Source organism: Lissotriton helveticus, chromosome 1_1, assembly GCF_964261635.1.
Source record: "Lissotriton helveticus chromosome 1_1, aLisHel1.1, whole genome shotgun sequence".
NCBI classification, from domain to species: Eukaryota; Metazoa; Chordata; class Amphibia; order Caudata; family Salamandridae; genus Lissotriton; species Lissotriton helveticus.
Window position 1 is genome coordinate 2,004,131,367 of NC_136057.1, and position 12,898 is coordinate 2,004,144,264.

Consider the following 12,898-nt stretch of genomic DNA (forward strand, 5'->3'; position numbering starts at 1 on the left):
TCCCGGTGGATTTACAGATTTGATTTTAAAATGCAATCGTTCTGTCTTACTGTTAGTTTGTAGATCGGGTTGGGGTCCGAATTAACACTAAGTTGCGCGTTCGAATATGCTATGATACCTCTGTGCATGATCAGAAACGAACAATATATAGAGCGGACCTGAATGGAAACTCGTCTAGTAAGACGAACCCTCAGCTGCGCATGACCGGAAATATTGGTAGAAACACCAAGAAACAATACTGTTAGCAGATCATCCTGTAAACTCGTACAACATGCCAAAAGTAAGCTGCGCATGAGCGGAAATGCAAAGCAGCCGGAAACAATAACGATAGCGGACCTCACTGGGAACTTTGACTGTTACACAGATGGGTTGAATTAGGTTGCGCGCGAAATATAGCGTGCTGTGATTGGTTACTGGCATCTTTTTAGGCACAGGGAGTCCGCGGCACTTTACCTTCGGGATTTATCGTACCCGGATGGTGTGGAGATGAAGATGAGCATGAGGCCACGTTATTAAGGGTAAGCAGAGAGGACTAGGCAGAACTTTGGTTAATGGATAAACTTAGAGGGATGGGACCAATAGAGCTACATAATTTGTTCATTTCCCGTTTTTTCAGAATGGACTTATTCGGAAGGAAGTGATAGGAACACTGCTAAATAGATGTCAATTATTCTTATTGCGGCATTATACTGAGTTGGGGTGAGTGAATAGGAAGGTCTGAGTTCTTTCCTTTTATGATGGATTATGGAGCAACTTAATACATGAAGGTTTATTAATTTTTCCAGGTTTGATATTTCATTGGCAGAGCAGTTTTTAAAGAACTCTCGATTTAAGAAATAAGGGATAAATCGATTTGAGAGAAGCATTGACTTAGTGGCTTACAAGGTAGGAATTCTCAGAGTTGCAACATGCAATTGTGAGTGACGTGGTTACTTAAAAGTATTAGAAGACTCGAATAGTGAAGGTGAAACTGTGTACATATATAGCACATTTGGGTAATTGATCGGTTCTCCTCTTTTCTGCCTTACCTCAGTTCATTACTAATACCGGTACACAGGTGAAGAATCGGCCTCTTGTAGCAAACTGCCCTGATTAAAGGTTCAGACTTTAAAGGCAAAGACAGAGGAGCCTTATTAGAATTGTACGAGGTGAGCTGTTCATTTATGATTTTTTCACAATACTCACGCTACCGTTGGCCAGCTTTTTATCCCAGAATGCAGGTGTAATTTTGATGTAAAAAGAATGAGCTGCAGATATCGGTTTCGTGTGAATAATATGAGAATAGTCCCGCAATTTTCTAGTAGTGGAATAATCAAATGTTGAATTCTCTGTTATTACTACCCGGCACAATGAGCTGTTTTTTATGAATAGTCAAATAATGATTTGGTTGTGTTTTTAGAATATCATTGATTAAGATTGTACATATGTACTGATGTGATTGTATTGTATGCTTGCACTTGCAGCCCTGATGACGTCCTGCCTCTAGGACGAAACGCGTCGGCTGCTGAACATCACGAAAGACAAGAATTCAATTGTTTATGTGATTGTAATTTGTATATCAATATATACTTTCCGACTTATGATCTATTTATGTTTTTTCTTGATGATTAAATACGTGATTGTTTCTGAGATAAATAAGCACTCCCAGCTCTTTTTTTCTTGTACATGTAAAAGTGGAAGACCCAGGTTTGCCTGATGCTTAAGAACATCACTAGTGCCCTGTGTGTTGGTATGCTGCTTCTTAGGGAAAATAGTGCAACAGCATGACCTGAACACTTAGGCATCCGAATGAGAGACAGGTTCCTTAAATACTAGGACATCAGTACCACTCTGTTGAGCTCATTGAAACTTTAGTTAAGACATTCGATACAAAAATGACAATCTAGACGTTTGATAGGTGCATGAAAGTAAAACTTACAGTAGTTCATTTAGAGAATAGGAGATAAGGACGAAATGAAGCTAAGAGAGTGAGCTAAAGTGTGTGTGTGTGTGTCTGTGTGAGTGAGAGGGGGAGAAAGAGAGAGATAGAGGGAGAGAGTATTTGTTATTTTGTTATTTGGGACATGGCATAGTTCAAATATGTCCCATGGAATGTCAACAAAAGTACTTGCTTCTCAATAAAAATATGACACTTTTTTTCTGAATCTAACTCATCTTCCATTACATTTAAATGAGAAGGTATTGGTACAATATGATACTATTTACTATTTTGACTTTTATTTTTTATGAAATCTTTGAACTGCAATGTTATTGGAAGTAAATGTATGCTAACACAAGACCATGGCTGCAGCCATCCTAAAGTGTTATGCTTCAGGCTGAGACCGCAACCAATCGCCACAGGTGACAGTATTACACTAGATCAAAATATAAATATAATATACAACCTGAAATGTGTATTCAATGAGGATTTAGAAGTGTGAGAGATGGGGGACTGAACCGTAAAAGTATCTCGATTTTTTTTGGACCTCCTATTTTGTTTTGATCCCATGATGGAGTCTCTGTTAATATGGCATTGAGCTATAGTTGCGATGTAAGTATTACATCATTTTTATTGTGGTCTCATCATTGTTTTCCTGTCTGATTTTGCCGGCTTTAGAGCTCTGTGCTCTTTACCACATTTACACGGCTGTAAACAACATCTACTTCTCCATAAAAACATATGCATTGCATTGGAAATCCCTGTTTAGTATATTAAGTTTCCATTTAAGTCAATTGTAGAGGGCACCTAAAATTAATCTATTGCCCTGAAGGTTTTGTCATATGTCATGGCAGTGTGGATATATGACAGAAAGTATATGCCTGCAAGGAAAACTAATGTGCTTTAGCTGGGCTGCTGTTTAAAGGCACTTGAGTAACACATGACACGTGGAACCCTCCTTCATCATGCAAAAAGCCTATTTTTATATTAATAAGCTACCATAAAATGGACCAGATAAGCCCCAAAGCAGGATACCTAATATATGAAAACTGGCACACAATAGATTTAAAAAAAGGGTGCCATCATAGTGATTGAAATTCTAACAGCTATTTAATTTTGGAGGCTACATCTTCTTCAAGACGGTCATAAATGAAACGAAAATAATTAACTCTACATTTCCACTTTATAAATAAATACTCACAATTTAATTGTCAAAATCTAGTTTAATTGTAAAATCTAATTTGTGGTACCTTGATTGGATAATTTTTTTTAGGCTGCTGAGCTAGAATTGCTTCTGGCTCAGTAAGCCTAAACCAGTTCTGCACACACCACACCCCTTAAGCTGTCATGCACATCATTGTCTGGGAGAGTTAACGAGCCTGGCTTAGAAAACAATGTCCTGTCTATGAGCCAAAAAAGAAATCTGCTGATGATCTAGCAGGGATTAGCTATATTGGAGTGGAAAGCAACAGTTGGCAGAACAAAGGGTAATCTTAGCAATACCTCTTTTGACTTGGAGATTCTTTTCCTAGTAGACACGCAGGCAGGGAGAACCCCAGTGTAGACCCTGTCAGTACGGAGAAGAGGTCATTTAAATAGGGGAGTGGTGAAGGAGCAGAAGACAGGCAGCCTGACTGCTTAAACGTTTCTGGATAATATTACAGTAAGGCAAAGAGAGGGTAGTACAAGAGGAAGTAGTGCAAAAAGAGGTGTGGGAATGCAAGACAATAGTTAGGATTGGGTGGCAGAATATTTCCAGTGTTAAGACAAAGAAGGCTGGGCTGTTCCTCAAAACTAATGAATGTACGTGTCACGCTCGTGTTTTTGGATGATGTAGGGTCTCGTAGAGTCCTACAATTGGGCATCCATTTTGTTGGATGTAATACCCTCACACACCATTTCAGGTGTCATGCTACATCATCTGGGCTGCTCCTCGTTGGGTCGGCGGTGCAATACCCAACGGGCGACACCTCAAAGAGGGGCACTTTGGCGGAGATCTTCTATCCAACTGCCGTCAGGTGAAGTGTGGGTGTGGGGCCAGAATAGCGTAGACGTGTTGAGTGGGTTAAAATAAAGCTCGGAGTACCAGGATCAAGTTTATTCTGGGGGTACCCTGATTTAAATAAAAATTATACGACTAACCGGAACTTGCTGTAATATTATTTCCTACTGCGAGTCTCAGTTTAGTATGTGCTCTAATCGGTCGACATGTTTCTCGTGTATGTGCAATGACTGGCGATTATCAGGACCTTAATAAAGAATTATCTTGGAGGAGCAACTGTCTACATCAGTGTGATCTATTTAAGTATCTAGTGTTATATTTACAAAAACATTTTTTTCTACAAGGAATAGTATTCCATGTATTGTACCTGTGTTGAGCTGTATCTACCTATATCCAGTCACTTGACAGTGCAAAGAATTGTAAATTGTAAATTGATACTTGTATAGCGCACTACTCACCCGCAAGGGTCTTAAGGCGCTTGTACGAATACCGCTGTGGAACCCATCCTGGCTTTCCCTGTGAGGTGTCCACTCCTGGGCACCCCCAAGGTTGAGGCCAGGCATCCTTAGCGTTGTGGGGGCCGTTGTGGAGATTAAGCAAGCTATTGCCCAGAGTTGCAAAGTTGGGACTCCATGATTGGAATAGGCACCGAGGCGAGAATTATCAGGTCCGTGGAATTTTTGAGCTCAAGACCCGCCGAGGCAGGGAATTGAACCCTGGTCCCGGGCTAGACCTCTGCATCAGGATCTGCCGCTCTAACCATTGAGCCACACTTCTCCAAGAATAAATCTGGCACCTCAAACACTATATCTTCTGAACAATCTTGGTCCTTTGAAGACAAGATCTGAAGAAGAAGACCTAGCTGGAAGAAGGCTCCTGCTTCTTGACTTTTGCTAAAATAAAATAACTCACTCATTGACTCCTGATTACTGCTGGCACCAACAGTGGGATGGAACTGCGCTACTCAGGCCAAGTGTTTGGCCTACTGTTTGCCTTCTTCAGGGACACAAAACACAAGAAGTCCCAGATGACCACATTCATAGAAGTCTGCATTGATGAGCTAGGGGCTGCAGTGTTGACCATAAGGAACATTCCCAGCAGTTGCAGAAAAGTGGGACTTTATTCAATTTTGGAGGACCAGCAAAAGGTGTCGAGACATGCTGAGGAAAGTTGCATGTGAGGCAGACAAAGAGCACTCGATCATTCAGCTCAGAGCTTTTTGCTGCACTGAAAACAGTTTCAGCTAGACTTTGCACTAAGGGTTTCTGGCCTCACTGAGCCTTGCATAGATACAATGTCTAAACGTTCCCAACTGGTGTGGTGCAACTTTAACAAAGTGACTAAGTTCAAAGGTAAAAGCTTAAATGGAAGTGAGGCAGCATATCTGTCCGATCGAAAAGGCATCCAATGTGGCTACAAAATGCAGATTTCTCCTGCTTAGGAATTTTAGATTGAAAACAGATGCAGGAAATTTCTCCTCTGAGGATTTCCAAAGGGTTACTCAAGACCAAACACCCCAACTTACAGAGTTCGTCCCTTGGAAATCCTGATGGCATTCCGACAGTTCAATGGACCTTTGACACTGTGGGACAAGTGAAGCTGAAACAAGAAATTCAAATCATGCATATATAATCAACTGTTAGATTCTTAATGTCAGTCAATGATGAGCGGTTAATAGAGTTTTCAAAACCTTTCTTTATCTTAAAGGAATAGTATAGTTTGTCATCTGCCCAGTCAAAAGGGGTCTAGGGCACGCAGATCACTCTCCATAGTAGATCGATTCAGCCGTTCTCAACTCTATCTAGCTAGGATCACTTATTAATATAAAATCACACAATAATGTATTGAAACATATAGATTGCTAGTAGCTCTCCTCCCAGGGAAACCACTCATCCGATGGTGTTGTCAACTTCCAATGCCTCTTCTCTTGATTCCCAGTATAAATGTTCAAGCCTGTAAGTAGCAATACATTGTTGCATACTTTCATAGCAGGGAGGAAAGTTCTCATGAAAACTTTTCTTACCTAAGCTAAACGATGTGCTCTGTGTTCATTGTGAATACAAAAGCGAATTGAATATGCTGAGACAAAACTAACAATAATGTACTGGTGAGGCATACTTAAATATGTAAAAATCATTATTTATTCTAACAGTCACAGAGCAAGAGAAGAAAGAAAAGACTTTTGGGCCTACTAAAGGGGCACATTTATGATGGATAGCTTAGTACAAAAAACAATTCTTAGCATTATTTCATATATATTTAGGCAAACACGTTTCCCTACATGTTCTTACTTGCTGAATTATTTTGCAACATTAGTAATAACATTTAACAGAATTCTGTCACGTTATGAAACAAGCACATTTTTCCATGTGTCATTTCTATGTGAAAACATTTCAGCAGCAGATTAAAGCATTCTAAGGTGCAATTCTAATATGGTTTGTAAGTCGAAATTGAAGTTATTTCCCACAATTCGCTCCCTTTTGATGATTTTAATCATCACACCATTTGTTCTGTTTCACATGCAAATTCAAGTCTAGAATGCACTTTCATCCTCAGATGTGCCTCATCTTTTTTCCTTTTATCCCCCTGCCATGTTTAAGTGACTTTAGGTAGTCGTCATTCATTATTCCGCACAGTCCCACGTCCCTCTTGTACATTTTCTTTTGAAAATGTTCCTGTCTCTTGTGTATAAAGTATTTACAGCTCAGAAATAGGACATAAAAGAATATTAGGCAAAGTAATGTTACCACTATTGGCATTAGACTCACCTTCAGAATACCCTTCCCAGCTGTTGAAAACAAATTTCTGATGGTGCTTAACCCTTTCCTAAAATCTTCATGCAAACTTGGTCTTTCCAATTCGTGCAATTAAGGTTCTAGATCTGAAATGTTTCTTGCAAAACTCTCTATCTGCTTACTCTCGTCCAGTATCCAAAATGTACAGCAATGTGTTAATTTCAATATGTGAGAGACTCCTCCCTTTTCAGTGAGTAATATTTCCAAAGCAAGCAGTCCTGTATCACCATGGATCTAACAGTGATTAATTCAGTGTTAATTCTGAGTATAGGTCCAGAAGCACCTGTAGCCATATTGTCAGCTATGCTAGCTAACTTCCTGACATTTTCATCATTCAGTATTATTCCTAATTGTGGTAACACTGCTCCAAATATTTCTCCTACCAAACTGGCTCCCTAAGTAACAGGTTCCTTCCCAATCAGCAGGCAATGCGAAATAAGCATTTTGTCCACAACTGTAATATACTACTAATAAAGTTTTTCCATCTCCCTGTAATATTTGCCATGCTCCCCCTGTCAGTTCTAATGTGTAGTCACAACTACTAATCCCTACATGTTTATTCCTTTTTAGTGTTCATCTTGGGTAAAAGCAGATATTTCCCTTGTGTCTACTGTTTAATCAGAGTTTAGGATAAACCATTTTCTTTCTGAAATAGTTTTCTTCCTTCTTCCATATGTTCTCTAAAATTTCTTCCTTTCCGAAAAAAGCCATAATTCAAGCCTTCTCTGTAGGTCGCATTAAGAATTTTAAATTGTTTATATAAGTCTTCACGCTATCTGCAGGTAAGTGTGGAAATAAATAATACCAAGCAGTATCCATCATGTTTGCTTGCGGTGGTAAATTCATGCTTTCTATTAGTGGCACTCTAGATAGTATTAAATTATAATTTGAATACAAATATTTGAAATGTCCTCATCTGTAAACTAGGCAAAGCAAGCTAATACCTGAGACTGTACAAGACAAAGGTATGCAACTTCTTCTGAAATTGAAGTCAGTAAGTGTGCACAGACAAAGAGACCCTAACATCCATTGCATTAGTGTATTCTTGTACTAATCTAAAATAAACATTAGTAGAATAATCGTCTTTCTTGTAGCTCACAAATGTTTTAGTAAAAGTATTGTCCCTAAAATTCTGTATACTTGTGTATGTGTTTGTGACAATAGTACTAGGGGGCTCTAAATCAAGAGTTAGGAAAAATCCTACAAGTACTATTATGATTATTATAACTGTTATTACGAAAAGTATTCCCTTGACACCTTTACACTTATTTGTAATGCAACACATCATTCTGAGTCAGTAATAGAATAGCTTGCTGTAGAGGATTAACAAACGATCACTTTAAAAGAGGTTACGTTTTTATTTCATCTTGGTATTATTATTATTGCAGTTCCCTAACAGGCAATCCTTAACGCTACTCTGTATTCTTCTCAAATTGTCATCCCTATTCTTCTATACCTTTCTTCTCTGACCTAGGTTAGTAGTCTGTGAAACAATTAACTAAAACAAGAAACATCTAGTAGGCAACATCCTTGGTTGTTCTTCTTTTTGTATTAAGTTTGTTTTAGCTTTTCAATTGAGTTTTTCCAAATTGGAATGTCTCTGAAGTTCAGGGTATTCTAATAGTTTAGGGTTCACATTGCACAAATCTTCCTGAGTAACATTCAGTGCCGCATTCACGAAGTAAGACCATTCAGGTGCAGAATATCTTTGACAAGGTATTCAAGTTCTTCTTGATCTCCTTAGAATTTGATGATTTGAATCAAGATCACCTTTGTATTCTTTCTCACTCTCCTCATGCACCGTTTCTGGAATATGTGCAATAGATGAGTTTCTCCTCAGTCTTTCTTTTCTGAGATTTCTTGGCAACTCTGTTTGGCGGCAAACTCTTTTTGTCGTATTACTCGCTTATTCACCAGAATCCTGTTCTTCTCCTTCATAAATTCCATAGATGCTTTCAGCATGCCTTACAGTCCCTCAGGCACTTGTACTTGTCTTTCGTCTTGTTGATCTTCACCATTTTATTCTCCTTGGACTTTTTTCTGTATTTCAACTGGTGCTGTTGCTGTAGGTCTAGGTAGTCTCTCGACTGGTGTTGTAACCACACATGCTCTTCTCTCCAGGTCATAGAGCAAAGACGCTGCTTCCGGGTTGCTCACTCTCCTGGTATGTGAGGCGTGTCTCTAGTTTGGAATGCTAGCACATTTAGCAGCAAAGTTCGAAGTCAGCATGACTTAGTACAGGCATTTCCACATGGGCTCAAGACAAGTCTGCTGAACCTCCTTCTTGATCATGACCCATTCAGCAGGATTGAGGTTGTGGCACTGTTCTTGGTGAGGGTCTCGAGTAGCAGCTGATAGCTGATGAGAAACAGAAGTAATCACATCAGTGAGTGTCTTGCAATAGTCCAAAATCATGTAATCTGTGACTTTCACAAGGGCATTCACAGGCACAGAAGGCAATCTCATTGCCCTCTCCATCAGAATTTCATCCGGGATAATTCTTTCTTCCTGTCTGGGATGCTCATCAATACCAGTGGTAATGCATCTGTCCATTTCAGTGAAGTTTTGCCAATCTGTATTTTAACGTTCCATTTATTTGCTCAACTATGCCTGACCCTTCTGGTCTGTAACTGGGGTAGCTTTTGTTCAATCTGTAATGCTGCACATAGCATGTTCACCACTTCATTGTTGAAATGTGTACATCTATCTGACTCAGGAAGGACCAGCATCCCGAATTTTGGAATGATTTCACATAGTAACAGTGACGCTACAGTAAGACTGTCACTTCTCCTCATTGGGCGAGCTTTCACCCATCCTGAGAAAACCCAAATGATCACTAGGACATATCCTAACCTGTTGTACACAGGCATCTAGATAAAGTCCATCTGTAGTCTGTGGAAAGGGCCACTTGATCTTTCTATGTGTGTGCTTCTAACATGTTTTTCTCCCTACATTTAGCTGTTGACATAGGAAACATCTTTTTTTCCATTCTCATCAGCAATCATAAAAAATGTGGGGTTGTGCCAACTTTGTGGAAATAGTCTCACCCTGGAATCTTTTCCTAAATGTGTGAACCCATGATAATAATGGGCCATTGGAAACAGCAAGGTATCAGGAAACACTGGCCTTCCATCAGCTGACATCAAGTCAAGTCAAATCAAGATTTGTATAGCGCACTACTCACCCAGAGGGTCTCAAGGCGCTTGGGGGGGGGTGTTCGCTACTTATCAAATAGCCAGGTTTTGAGTTGTTTTCTGAAGGAGAGGTCGTTCTGTGTAAGGCGGAGGTGGGTGGGGAGAGAGTTCCAGGTCTTGGCCGCGAAGTAGGAGAAAGATCTTCCTCCCATGGTAGCTCTTCGGATGCGTGGAATCGCAGCGAGGGCTTGATTGGATGATCGGAGTTGGCGGGTGGGGGTGTAAAAGGTCAGGCGCGTGTTGAGGTATTTGGGTCCTAGGTCAGAGAGAGCTTTGTGTGCGTGGGTGAGGAGGCGGAATGTTATTCTCTTGTTTACGGGGAGCCAGTGGAGGTCTCTCAGTTGATCGGATATGTGGTTGTGGCGGGGTATGTCTAGGATGAGTCGGGCGGAGGCGTTCTGAATTCGTTGGAGTTTTTTCTGTAATTTGGCTGTGGTTCCGGCGTAGAGGGTGTTTCCGTAGTCCAGTCGGCTTGTGACAAGTGCTTGGGTGACTGTCTTTCTTGTTTCGGTGGGGATCCAGCGGAAGATCTTTCTGAGCATACGTAATATGTTAAAGCATGATGATGAGACGGCATTGACTTGTCTGGTCATTGAGAGGGAGGAGTCTAGGATGAATCCCAAGTTACGAGCATGGTCCGTTGGTTTGGGTGCGCTGCCCAGTGCCGGTGGCCACCACGAGTCGTCCCATGAGGAGGGGGATGATCCTAGGATGAGGACTTCCGTCTTGTCAGAATTCAGTTTTAAGCGGCTGTTCTTCATCCATTCGGCTACGTCTTTCATCCCTTCGTGTAGGTTGGTTTTGGCGGTGTTTGAGCTTTGGTGAGGGAGAGGATCAGCTGTGTGTCGTCAGCATAGGAGATGATGTTGAGGTTGTGCTGGCGTGCGATGGGTGCGAGGGGGCTCATGTAGACGTTGAAGAGGGTGGGGTTGAGCGAAGATCCTTGTGGAACGCCGCATATGACTTCGGAGGCCTCTGATCTGAAAGGGGGAGGCGGACTCTCTGGGTTCTTCCGGCGAGGAACGAGATGATCCAATCCAATGCTTTTCCTTGTATCCCGGCGTTGCTGAGGCGTTGTACTAGGGTGCTATGACAGACCGTGTCAAACGCTGCGGATAGGTCCAGGAGGATGAGGGCAGCTGTTTCCCCGTTGTCTAATAGTGTTTGGATGTTGTCTGTGGCTGCGATGAGGGCGGTCTCGGTGCTGTGTTTGGCTCGGAATCCGGACTGTGAGGGGTCAAGGGAGCCGTTGGACTCGAGGAAGGCGGCGAGCTGACTGTTGACGGCCTTCGATATGACTCTGGCAGGGAAAGGGAGGAGAGAGATGGGGCGGTAGTTCTTAAGTTCGGTGGGGTCTGCTGTAAGTTTCTTCAGGAGGGCACTAAGTTCGGCATGTTTCCAGCTTTCCGGGAAGGTAGCGGTGTTGAGAGAGCAGTTGATGATATTTCGGAGATGGGGTGCTATGATGGAGTAGGCCTTGTTGAAGATGTGGTGGGGGCATGGGTCGGTTGGTGATCCGCAGTGAATGGAGTTCATCAGGCGGATGGTGTCTTCGGTGCTGATCGGGTTCCAGGAGCAATGGGTGGTGGTGGGGGGCTTTAGTTCGGTGGTAAGGGGGGCAGTCTGGTCGCCGAAGCTGTTATGTATGTCGGCGATTTTGCTGTGGAAGAAAGAGGCTAGAGAGTCGCAGAGGTCTTGAGAGGGGGTGATGTCGTTGGAGACGGCGCTGGGATTGGTAAACTCTTTGACGATGCTGAAGAGTTCCTTACTGTTGTGGGCGTTGTTGTTGATTCGATCCTTGAATGCTGATTTCTTGGAGAATCGGATCAGCTGGTGATGTTTGCGGGTGGCGTCCTTGAGGGCGGACATGTTGTCTGTGGTTGGGTTTTTTCGCCAGGTTTTCTCGAGGGTGCAGCAGTTCTTTTTGGAGTTCTTGAGGTCGTCATTGAACCAGGAGGCTTTTTTGCTACCTTTGTTGTTGTGATGGTTTTTCAGGGGTGCTAATTCGTCAGCGGAGTGGGTGATCCATTCTGTGAGATTGATGGATGCTTGATTAGGGTCCGATGATTTGGCGGGAGGGTTTTCGTTTAGAGATGTGGTGAGCTGGTCGGTGGTAATTTTGTTCCAGTTTCTGCGGGGGACTTGTTGTGGGTGGTGGTGGGTGAAGGTCTTTTTAAAGTTGAAGTGGACGCAGCTGTGGTCTGTCCAGTGGAGTCCTGTGGCGTGATTGAAGGAAACGTGCTTGCTGGAGGAGAAGATTGGGTCGAGCGAGTGTCCGGCGTGGTGGGTGGGGGTGTTTACCAGTTGTTTGATTCCGAGATTAGCGAGGTTGTCCAGAAGGGTGGTGGTGTTGCTGTCGTTGTGGAAGTTGAGGTCCCCTAGAAGAATGTAGTCCTCAGAGGGGAGGGCGTGTGGACTGATAAAGTCGGTGATGTCTTCGCTGAATTGTGTGCGGGGTCCTGGTGGTCTGTATATGAGAGTACCTCTAAGTGTGGTATTGGGGTCGGTGTGTATCTGGAAGTAAAGGTGTTCGGCGACTGTGAGGGTGTCGTCTGAGCTGTTCGTGATGCGGATGGTGTTCTTGTGGACAATGGCGATGCCTCCTCCTGTTTGGTTGATGCGGTCCTTTCGGATGATCTTGTACCCGTTCGGGATGGCTATGGCGATGTCGGGCGCTGATGAGGTGTTCATCCAGGTTTCTGTAAGAAAGGCAACGTCCGGTGATGTGGTGTCGAGTAGGTTCCATAGTTCAATGGCGTGTTTGTGGACCGAGCGCGTGTTGAACAGGATGCAATTCAGGTGGTTGTTGTTTGGGCTCTGTTTGGTGGTAGCGGTTGCAGTGTGGGTCCTGATGCAGCAGAACTTGCAGGATTGGCAGGTGAAGGGTCCATGGGTGCGTCCTGGGACGGCTTGGTGGCAGTTGGGGAGTCGGCCGGTGTTAAGTGCAGAGAGGGTTGCGGCGTCGTATTTTAGGCGGGTGGAGTGGATT